The following is a 12,423-nucleotide window of genomic DNA, read 5'->3' on the forward strand; positions in this document are numbered from 1 at the left end:
CATTTTTTTGCCTATCTTGCAGGCCTTGCACGAGGTACATGGTTTGAACCCCACATTTTGCTCCATCCACCACTTTTGTTTTTCTTGCATCTGAAAGTGGCTTTTTACCAGCAAGTTTTGCAATGAAGTGTTCTTTTTGTATGTGATAGACGGGTGTTTTCCAACTAATGTCCCGATGTCTGGATCGCTGGTTATTAGGTGCCAGTATTTTTTCAATTTTTTAGCAATCAGCCCGCTTTCCTTATTGTAGGTGGTTATGAATCTCGGGGGATCCTTGTCCTGTGGGGTTTTTTCTTTTTCAATGAGAGTTTCAGCTCTGCTGACTTTATCGACTTTCTTTTTACAGTTGGTTAATACATAGTCTTTGTACCCTCTGGATTGGAATCTGAGTTTACTTTGATAGATTTTATTTTCAGCGTCTTCCATTTTCGAGCAATTTCTCTTGAGTCGAATGTATTCGCCATACGGAATGCTTTTTAGCAGGGATTTAGGGTGAAAACTGGTCCCATGAAGGACACTGTTGGTCGCTGTCTTTTTTCGAAATAGCGTGGTTTCCAGTTTTCCTTCAGAAACATAGATTTTAGTGTCCAAGAAGTCTATTTCTTTTCTGTTGGTCGCACATGTGAACTGAAGCCCCATCTCATTTTGATTTAATTTAGTGAAGAACTCCTGAAACTGTGTGTTGGACCCATTCCAAATCAGGAAAAGGTCATCGATATATCTGACCCATAATATGATTCGGTCAAGCTCTTCTTGTTCAAAATTACTCCATATCAGCATTTTCTCCCAATAGCCCATGGTGATATTGGCGTAATTGGGAGAGAAAGAAATTCCCATGGCCGTGCCACATTCTTGTTTATACAGCTCGCTGTTAAATAGAAACACGTTGTTCGTCAGGCATAGCTCTATCATCTTGAGGAGCATGTTTGTATGTTGCAATTCCTTGATGTTGCGTTGGTTTAAGAAATATTTGCAAGCTTTTAAGCCTATGTCATGCCTGATTGAAGTATACAGTGACACAGCATCTATTGTCACCAGTAGATAGTTAGGATTCCATGGTATATCCATTAGGATTCTAAGAAAGTCTCCGGTGTCCTTGAGGTATGATGGCATACTTTGGGCAATCGGAGCGAGAAAGCTATCCACATACCTTGAAACTTTTTCATATAGTGAATCACATGAGGACACTATCGGTCTGCCAGGTGGATGAATTAGTGTCTTATGAATTTTGGGTAAGAAATACACGCATGGAGTGATGGGATGCTCCATGGTCATGTATTTGCACTCTTCCTCATTAATCAATCCTTTTGCCTGCCACAATGTGAGTAGTTCCTTCAAATCCGACATCATTTTGCCAATAGGATTTGTTTTCAACTTACTGTAATGTTGTTGGACATTAAGTTGGCGTTCTGCTTCCATTATGTAATCCTTGGTCTCCTGGATCACGATATTTCCCCCTTTGTCGGCGGGTTTAATAGTTATACCAGGGTTGTCCATCAAGTTTTGGAGTGCCTTTCTTTCTTTGATGGATAGGTTTTGTCTTTTGTTATCTTTAACTTTGATGAGATTGTCAAGCTCTTCCATCAGGGCATCCGAAAACAAGTCGATTTTGTTGCCAGGCGATAGGACTGGACAGTATCGGGATTTGTTTTTTAATCCTGTGTTTTTACTCAAGTTGGTTTGTATATTCATTTGCTCCAACATTTGAGTGTCCGATATCACATTTCCTTCAGGATTGAACATTGCCTCAAATGTGTCTCTTAAATCAGAGATTTGTTCAATGGTAGTGGTAACATTGTCCTCCGTTGCTTCTTCCATGTTGTTATTCATGCTTTCTGGTGTAATTCGATTTGCATGGATTTTGGCCAATTTTAGTTTCCTTACAAACTTGTACAGGTCAATTTTCGTTTGTGGGTAGTCGAAATGAGCTTCTGGGCAGAAGGATAAGCCTTTATTTAAAACGTTCTGTTCCTCTTGTGTGAGTTGGTGTTGAGAGAGGTTGACTATAAGATTGGTTACTTCCTGTTGCGCAGGGGGTACTGCCTTCTTTCGTTGCTTGGACCGGCGGGTTTTTCTGGTGCTGGTGAGGGATTTGGTTGGTTTTGGGCACCTCTGCCTCTTCCCCTTCCTCGATTGCGAAAGTGCGTTCTTGCTCTTCCTCCCCCTCTGGTGATGTCTTTTTCCAAGTTCACCATTTTCACCTCCTCTAAAATATTGAAGTTTTTTGCCATTTCACCTGTAGCTTCAATAAGGCTTGCATCCGATTCACTGCCACTTGAGACCTGTATGTTGGACGGGAAGTTCTTTTTGAGATTGTCATAGCGCCGTGCAAAAGTTAAAATGCGGCCATGTACATAGTCAAGTTCATCTCTTTTAAACTTCCGTTCTTTACGTTCTTGTATGTCAGTTTCGTATGCCTCTAGTCTATTTTCCATTTCTGATCTCATCTTGTTGACTTCATCCTGTTTAGTTTCTTTAGAAACCAGGTCTTCAATTTCTTTGATTTTGATTGTAATTTCATCAATGTCCAATTTAGCATGTTTAATGAGTATGCGCATCATATTCAGGGAACACTGTGTGTTATTGTCTACCCATTCCAAAATCAATTCCTCCTTCGTATCAGGGTGAGTGGGCATTGTGAATATCCTCAATCCACGTGGTATTCTTTTGACCTCCACGTAATTCTCTAGAGCGATTATTTCCCAGCTCTTATTTACTTCTTTTTTATACAGGCGCTCTAGCGCGTTCATATGCTGTTTGAGTGTGACATTGTCAGTTTCTGGTGGTTTCGTTTTGCGGGTCACATCAGCCGCTGCAGCCCCTGATTTAAATATAACTGATGCTTTTGTAGCGCGTTTGGCTACACGCGCCTCCATTATTACCGGAGCGCTTCGTTTCCAGTACACAGCACACTTTCACTAAAAGAGCGTTTTAATGTGTATATAGTCTTGACAGTTTCCTCCAGTCTGTTTTAACTCAGCGCGCTCCGCGTACCGTATACGCTTGGGCGCATTCACTGCTGATCGTTAACAACAGCCACTTCGATTCCCTGCTCTTTTAAACAGTCAACATCACCGGAGGCGCTCACCTCGTAGCGGGAATCTCCTGAAGCCGCAGCCGAGCCCAGCCGAGTCCACTGCTTCTCCTCCGCTGTCACCGAGGGCGTCTCCTTCAAATCCAAGCACTTTGCTGCTCGCAGGGAATCGGGCGCATCTCGCGGCAAACCAATTACTTCAAAGTGATCCTTCAACGCCAGAGAGCGCTCGACAGCGTGTGCACTACCCAAGAGCTGGATCCAAGCCCCGAAATTAATTTTGAACAAAGGGGGGCGGCACAACTGGATACTTAAGTTCTCTGAGAAGGGAATGAGAATAAAAGTTAAGGCCCCAGTTGCTCAGTGACTTATATGTAAATGTTATATGTTGTTAGTTTTGTCACATATAAGTTGTGTCCACTGCACCATTCACTGTCCTTTTATTTTTTAAGGGTCGAGGCACGTTTTTTGGTTTTAGCTTGATGGCACCAATGATGAGAACAGGGCCATCCTGGTGAGTACCAACCAGGGGTCCCATTGGTGGTGCGCCCGTGAGGTGCCATCTCGCTTTTTCACACATTTTTTGTCTGTGCTGTCTTGTTTGTAGCAATCAGAGAGGTTGTCATTTTAGAGAGGCAATAGATTGGAACATCTGAGGATTTTCTTTAAACTAAAGGGATCCCGTGGATAACGAATGGTGACCATGAATGTTTTACAGTCTAACAAATGAATATTGCCATAAGAATTAGGACTGTTTTGTGTATGAACAAATGTAAGCATGACATAGAGGAGGGGAAGGCAACATATGAGCTTGGGGGAAGGGAGAGCAATGTGATGACTGTAGGAGATAAGGGTTTCATATGGGAACAGCACATTAAGGAGAGACCTAGAAACCACATGCACTTGCATTGAGTGCTGCAAAAAACAGGAAAGAAATGATTCCATGATGAGGAAGGATTCAATTATTCAATCAAAAGCATAGTGTTGGACCTGTCCCTTTTTGGAGTGTTATCCCCAACATTTTTGCCTTCTTCCTCCTATTTTTTCTGACCGTTTTGTTGTCTCTGTCTAAATTGTACTGGTGATTGGTTTATCCATGACTGGCATATTTGATTTACTGGTAAGACCCTATTAAAGAGCACCAGAGGTGGCCAGGGCCTATAAATCAAATGCTACTAGTGGGCTTGCAGTACTGATTGTGCCACCCAGCTGAGTAGCCCTGCAAACATATCTCAGACCTGCCACTGCGGTGTCTGCGAGTACAGTTTTAAACTGCCATTTCGACCTGGCACCTACACCCACTAGGCAGGCCCAAACCTTCCCTTTTATGTTTAAAGTACTTTATTGAAGGAGTACACAGATAGAAAAAAACATTCAAGCAATGACATCCGTGCTGCAGACTTGGGAGCCCCTCTTATAGCAGTGTCCAACACCCCGCAATTGCTTGGAAACTGTGCGAGCTCCACACCCATATGCATAACATCAATCAACACCCTGAGGTAGCGAAAGGGCTCTCTGTACACACCCCCTTTTTAGTAACTGTTCCCCCCAACTCCCTCTCACCCCGCCCCCCCTCCCCCGCCCCCTCGCCCCCCCCCCACCGTCCAGTGCCCCGCTTAGTCAAATATACTCATATCCTCCCTCGACCCTCCCCCCTCACTCCCCCAGGTTCAAAGGCTGCTAGGCAGTGTATTCGATCGGTGGTGTGATTCTCAATAATCTCAAGTATCTTGGGCAGGCCAATTCCCTGAACTCAGTGGCTAACAGTGCATGGAAGGGCTGCCAGAGTTCCTCAAATTGTTCCACATCCGCAGCCATCATAAGGGACAGTTTCTCCATGCCCAAGACGTGCCATAATCTGTGCAGCCAACCTGTAATGTACGGGACAGTGGTAGTGCGCCAGTGTATTAGGATGTTTGGAATCGCTGAGCCTAGTGCTATGGCAATTTGTCTAACCCTGCGTGATTTCAGCGGATACATCAACCCATTAGGTAATCCCAAAAGGACATATGCCGGGAAGCGGGGCAGCTCTATCTCAAAATGGGCATCAATCTCATCAAGTACTTCCTTCCAATAAGGAAGCAGTAGCGGGCAGTCCCACAGAACATGTGTCAAAGTGCCAAGTTGCCCACACTCCCGCCAACAGGTGTTATCAATATGCCTATTCATCTTGTGTAGCCGTTCCGGAGTGTGGTACCAATAAGTGGACACCTGGGTGAAAGTTTCAGTCCATCCTACATGATAAGCAGAGTGTCGTGCACGATATGAGACCTGGTCCCACTCCCTGTGGCTCAATGTCCTACCCAGCTCCCTGTTCCAGCGTTCCCTACCAGGATTATGATAGTGGGTGGGGGGGTGTTGCAACATCTTATAAAGATCCGTGATTAGTTTTGCATCCGAGGTGCGGGTCGCCAACCACTTCTCGTACGGTAATAGCTTCCTGTCAGCCAAGTCTCGAACCTGTGGTTGTAAAGCCCAGTGTCTCACCTGCCAGTAGCGCATCCTGTCCGACTCTAATAATCGAAATTCCTCCTTGAGACTCTGAAAAGGGAGGACTCCTTCCGGCCCGTACAGGTGAAAAAGAGCCCTGCATCCCGCCGCCCGCCAGTGTGTAAAGGCGCCCGGGGCAGTCCCCAGCGTGAAGTCAGGGTTGTCCGCAATAGCCGTAAACGGGGAGGGAAACGTGGTGAGGTCATATGTCTGATTGGTAGCGTCCCACACTCTCAGTGGGACCCGCGTTACATAAGATGCATAGAGGTTCGGGGGACGGTGCACTCTGCGCAGGAAGGGCACCTCCTGTAGGGGACGGCCCGCCACCGCCTGGTCCTGGAAGAGCCAGTGCTTGTCCGAGTCCCACCGACTCCATTCCACCAGGTACCTCAACTGCGCCGCCTGAAAGTATTTGCGCAAGTCTGGGATACCCAGTCCCCCTAACTCCGGCGCCAACAAAGAGAGAGCCCTCTTCATCCGGGGTCTGCGGCCCTGCCATACAAAGTGGCATAAGGCCGATTGCGTCTGCTGAATCCAGCCTTTGGGCGGTTGCAGCGGCAGCGCCCGGAACAGGTATAAGATCTGGGGGAGAACCGGGGGCGTGGCTTAGGCGCCGACCGGGATGGCTGTGTGAGCATGTAGCTCCGCGCCGAGTCCCGCTATAATCCTGTTAGTTTTGCCTTCGGTGCCCCTGTAGGTGCGATTTTGCTGCACGGGGTGTTGCTGACCCAGAGGGGAGAGTCGGATTGCCGTCGGGACCCCGGAAGAAGCGAGCTGACCGGACCTGGGAGCCTGGAAGAAGCCGGACAGAGACAAAGGGAAGATGGCGGTGCTTGAAACTCGGGAGAGCTGAGAGCTGTGCACCCGGACGGAGCAGACGTACCGGAGGCTGCCTAGCGGAGTGAGCGGGGCGGAGACCCGAGGCAGGGGCCATTGGAGCCGGATCGGAGCGGCGGAAGCTTTGACCATCTACAGCCCGGTGAGAGCGGTGCCCCTCCCGCTTCCCCGCTCCCCGACGGGAGGGCCTGGTGAATGACCGCCTGCTCCTGGGTGGAGGCGCAAATAGCCTGCGGGGGCTGCTCACCCGACGATCTGCAGCGGCGTTGCTGGCGGGGCCCGTGTTAAAAGAGGGGCTTGGTCACCTGGATGGAAATGGCTGGGGGAGTTCGACGGATTGCACTGCGGCAGCAAGATTGGACCCGGACCTGACCACCCCCAGCCCCTGCAGGCCCCTGTGAGCACTTGGAGCTGGGATCGGTCTGGGTGATTCGTGACCGGCGGCGGAGCCACCCGCCTGGGGATCGCGAGGAGCAGCACTTGTGGGACTGTCGATAGAGAGCGGGGCAGGCTGCATTATAGCCTGCGGGGTGCTGGTCTGGGCAGTGGGCGCGATCGGCCCTGGACAACGCCGGCCTGCCCTGTTGAAGGTGTGCTGTGGGCTTGCAGCCCTGGACATAATGGCTCCCTGGGGGCGCTGCGGGAGTGCTGGTGGCCTCGTGCAACACACGGCCATGAGCCGGAGGTAGGTGGCTGTGCACAGGAGGGTGCCCGGGGGCGCTGTAAGAGCAGACTGGATCCGTGGCAGTGCTTGCTGACCCTAATGTAATCCATCACTGGGTGACGCAGGGAGGTGCCTGGGACCAAAAAGCCAGAAGGGTGAGCACGGTGAACGGTGGTCAGTAGTGGAGGCCCAAGTGGCGCACAGTTTACAGTCAAGATGGCCGCTCTGGATGATGGCTTCACGGCGCCACAAGGGCGGGAAGGAGCGATTGCCTTAGCCCAAGATGGCGGTGCTCCACCCCCATTGGAGGCCTCGCCGCAAGAACAGAGGCTGAACCAGCGCCTTGACACCATCCTGGAGGCGATTACCGCGACAAAGGAATCGCTACATCAGGACATTGCGCAGGTCGCGACAGGGCTGGGCTTACTGAGGGCGGACCACGCCAAGCTCTCTGATAGAGTGAAAACGAATGAACAACTGCTTCAAGACCTGAAACCGGCGGTGGTCACCGCAGAACATAAACTGACGGATATCCTCGGCCGTCTGGCGATCCTGGAGCGACGGGCGGAAGATGCGGAAAGTCGTAACCCGAGGAACAACGTGAGGGTGGTGGGTCTTCCAGAAAAAATTGAGAAAGGTGATGCGGTGTCCTATATGGAGAACTGGTTTAAAACGGTTGTGGCGCCGGAGGGTCTGTCTCCCTTCTTCTCCCTGGAAAGAGCGCATAGGGTCCCTGCCAACCCGCCCCTGGAGGGCCGACCGCCTCGGCCGATGGTGGTCAAATTGCTGCACTATAAGGACCGTGATTTGTTGATACAGAGGGCACGATCCCAGGGCCCCTTCCAGGTGGACAATAGCAAGGTCACGATCTTCCCGGATTACACGCAGGACGTTCAGAAAAGCAGAGCATCCTTTTTATCAGTGAAAAAGGAACTGAGAGAGGAGGGGATCCAATATTCCTTGCTCTTTCCTGCCAAACTGAGAGTGATCCTTGATGACAGAACCCACTTTTTTCAGACTCCTGACGAGGCATGGTTGTGGCTTGAACTGTATCGTGCAGGGACGGATCGTGCGCACAAAAGCGGAAGGGATCAGCAGAAGCCAGTCAGGCTCAGAAAGTCACAGCCCATCCGCTCCCGGAATAAGCTCAAAAGGGCCGAGCGAGAAACGCAAATGCCGGCTGACAGGAGGGGTGCGCTGGCCGCTACGGCGACCATCACAGGGTCGCAGCAGGAGAAAACATCCGGAGGATCGGGATCGGAGGAGGAGGGAGAGAAATCCGGAGGGGACGACTCGGACATGGGGGGTACGAGGGGACCGGCAGTCACACCACAAACTGCGGATGGCTTGTTTAATGAGTGAGGCTTGAGAATACTGAACACTTCCGGGGTGCCTGACAGTATGGACTCTCCAGATCTTTATTGGACTACCAGGTATGGGGCTGTATAAGCAGTTTGGGACTGCGGGCGCGGGGTGTTAGCTCGGCCACCCTGGATCGGTGCTCCATCGACCTCTTGAGGCCCTTAATTCCTGCTGGGGTGCCGACCACAGGTTAGAATAATGTGTGGGGTGTTGAAGGTTTGGAACGGGGCTGAAGCTGGGTTATTAGGCCCTGTCCTGGGGAGGGGGGTTTGGGGAGTTATGGGGAATGTTTCAAAGGGGGTGTACAATTGCTGCAATGCGGGGGTCATTTGTTGGCTAGTGCCACTGTGCAAAAAAGTACTTCATGGGGACGTTACCTAACTTGAAATGAGTTACATGGAATGTCCGAGGTATTCGTACGATGGTGAAACGTCATAAGGTACATGCCTATTTGGTGAGGAGGGGCGTACAGATTGCAATGCTTCAGGAAACTCACCTGACCAAGAAAGAGTGCGGGGCTTTACAGAAGAGGTGGCGGGGTCAGGTATTTGGCACAACATACTCGGCATTCGCCAGAGGGGTGCTAATATGGATACGGGCAGGTACACCATTTCAAGTAACGAGTCAGCGGGTGGATCCCGAGGGTAGATATGTAGCGGTTGAGGGGCGACTCTATGGTAGGGAGGTGGTCCTGTGTAATATATATGCCCCCAACTCCGATCAAGCTAATTTCTTTGAGGGTTTAACGCGCTACCTGGCCTATTTTTTGGCGGGCCCTGTCTTACTGGCGGGAGATTTTAATTCAATCTCTGATGTGCAGCTGGATAGGTCGCACCCGCCACTGGTAGATTCCCCGGTACGCAGGCTAGCAACCCACAGGAGGGAATGGCAGGAAAGGTGGGGATTGGTGGATGTGTGGAGGGCACAGCATCCTGAGATCAGGGATTACTCCTATTTTTCCACGTTGCATGACCTACATGTTAATAAACAAAAGAAGAGTGTCTATGAGACAAAGAACCACAAGATGGAGCTCAAAAAACAACCATACTAGGATGTTTAGGAAAGCCCTCACTCACCACCTAGTGATGACATGCTTCATCATTGGGCTCCACCAAAGAGACCGAGTGTCTCTTTGGTGTCCTGCAATGCCAGAATTACTGCGGAGCTGGTTGGTGGGTAAAGGGCGTGTTGAGTGAAAAATGAAAATTAGTGAGTGTTGAGGGTATTTTAAAATTGTCAGTAGTGTATCTGAAGCAATTTTTATTAGAGATCACTAAGGACAACAAGTATAAAACATATGTGAGGATCCAGTCCACTTTTAATTGAATGGTGGGATCCTAGAGAATAGTAGTCAACATGTTTCTTGCCATCGAAACGGTGTCAATTTACCAGGCAATTCTTCAGGACTGGGTGTGATAAACCCTGGCGGTATGGGCACTCTAAGGCCCACCCTTACCTAGGGACGTGATATGTGAAAATTAAGAAAAAGTGAAAAAAGTGCGAAAAAATTAGGAATATTGGGTTGATTCCTAATTACTCCTGGTTTAGGAGGCTTCAACTTATCGTTTTCTGCACCTGAAAGGTAAGGGACAGAGACACAAGGACAGAACAGGACAAATAATTAGAGTTGCTCCTAGTTGCCAGCAGTTGTATGGTGAAAATGGTGCTCCAAACGTGATAGACACTCTAGCTGTGGAAAAATAGCGCTATGTTTAACACCGCCTACTAGCCAAGGGTTCTCAAGGGCCATGAGAGGGGTGGTGCACTATTTGTGGTACAGTCTAGTAGTGACTAAGGGATAAAATCACGAAGTTTTTCATTGTTGCGATCAAATTAAAATATGTACAAATGATCATCAATTAAAATTGTCTCACTTTTGGGGTGTTTAAGGATAAACACCATGGGTCTCAGGAGGGGGGTGGGAGCGTATTTGGCACACCCTATTTCATGGCATAACGAGAGAAAAACATTAGCCCGGCATTAGAATCATGAATAGTGAGGCGCGATCAATACTTAGCTCGTTTCTGGTGAGTTGTTCCTACTTACGCCCTCGACGCTCGGCACCCGTGGTGTACCTACGTCGCCCTCGTACTGGACCCCGACGATCAATGAGGGGGTTCGTAAGTTGTTTTTAAAGCCGTGAGGCAAAGCGGCAAATGCTTCCGGGTGGGCGTGGCATGTTTTCGTTCTCTGACGCCACGGAGGCGTTGTTGAATTCGAGCGCCCTATTGGGCGTTGTCTCAGAGAGTCCGCTGAGTAAGGGTGGATCTGCCATTCTGTTGTCTGAGCAACAGGGGAAGCCTGCGTGACAGCCCTGATGTCAGCGCGGCCACCGTAATGGTGACGTTGCCGAATGGGCGTGGTTCCGTGACGCCGGTGATGGAGGCATCGCTTTCAATTGGCTAAAAGAAACATAGGACAGCGTCTGTGGTTGTCTGGGAGACAATGATCGTTATGTGTACAATTTTCGCCATGATGGGTATAAAGCTTAAACGCATTGCGTGGAGGAGGCATGAAGTAGTGTATAGAAAAAGAACAAAGGTGGGTCTACAGACTGGGCACCCATCTAATTGGCATAAATGATGACATACCTTGGAATACAGTGATCAAATGAATCGGAGTCCAGTGATATCAGCATCCATTTTATGATTCTTCTGAGCCCCCCCAATAAGACCCTGTTAGCTATCTGCTATACACTACTTCATGCCTCCTCCACGCAATGCGTTTAAGCTTTATACCCATCATGGCGAAAATTGTACACATAACGATCATTGTCTCCCAGACAACCACAGACGCTGTCCTATGTTTCTTTTAGCCAATTGAAAGCGATGCCTCCATCACCGGCGTCACGGAACCACGCCCATTCGGCAACGTCACCATTACGGTGGCCGCGCTGACATCAGGGCAGTCACGCAGGCTTCCCCTGTTGCTCAGACAACAGAATGGCAGATCCACCCTTACTCAGCGGACTCTCTGAGACAACGCCCAATAGGGCGCTCGAATTCAACAACGCCTCCGTGGCGTCAGAGAACGAAAACATGCCACGCCCACCCGGAAGCATTTGCCGCTTTGCCTCACGGCTTTAAAAACAACTTACGAACCCCCTCATTGATCGTCGGGGTCCAGTACGAGGGCGACGTAGGTACACCACGGGTGCCGAGCGTCGAGGGCGTAAGTAGGAACAACTCACCAGAAACGAGCTAAGTATTGATCGCGCCTCACTATTCATGATTCTAATGCCGGGCTAATGTTTTTCTCTCGTTATGCCATGAAATAGGGTGTGCCAAATACGCTCCCACCCCCCTCCTGAGACCCATGGTGTTTATCCTTAAACACCCCAAAAGTGAGACAATTTTAATTGATGATCATTTGTACATATTTTAATTTGATCGCAACAATGAAAAACTTCGTGATTTTATCCCTTAGTCACTACTAGACTGTACCACAAATAGTGCACCACCCCTCTCATGGCCCTTGAGAACCCTTGGCTAGTAGGCGGTGTTAAACATAGCGCTATTTTTCCACAGCTAGAGTGTCTATCACGTTTGGAGCACCATTTTCACCATACAACTGCTGGCAACTAGGAGCAACTCTAATTGTTTGTCCTGTTCTGTCCTTGTGTCTCTGTCCCTTACCTTTCAGGTGCAGAAAACGATAAGTTGAAGCCTCCTAAACCAGGAGTAATTAGGAATCAACCCAATATTCCTAATTTTTTCGCACTTTTTTCACTTTTTCTTAATTTTCACATATCACGTCCCTAGGTAAGGGTGGGCCTTAGAGTGCCTATACCGCCAGGGTTTATCACACCCAGTCCTGAAGAATTGCCCGGTAAATTGACACCGTTTCGATGGCAAGAAACATGTTGACTACTATTCTCTAGGATCCCACCATTCAATTAAAAGTGGACTGGATCCTCACATATGTTTTATACTTGTTGTCCTTAGTGATCTCTAATAAAAATTGCTTCAGATACACTACTGACAATTTTAAAATACCCTCAACACTCACTAATTTTCATTTTTCACTCAACACGCCC

Source organism: Lissotriton vulgaris, chromosome 12 (assembly GCF_964263255.1).
Source record: "Lissotriton vulgaris chromosome 12, aLisVul1.2, whole genome shotgun sequence".
NCBI lineage: Eukaryota > Metazoa > Chordata > Amphibia > Caudata > Salamandridae > Lissotriton > Lissotriton vulgaris.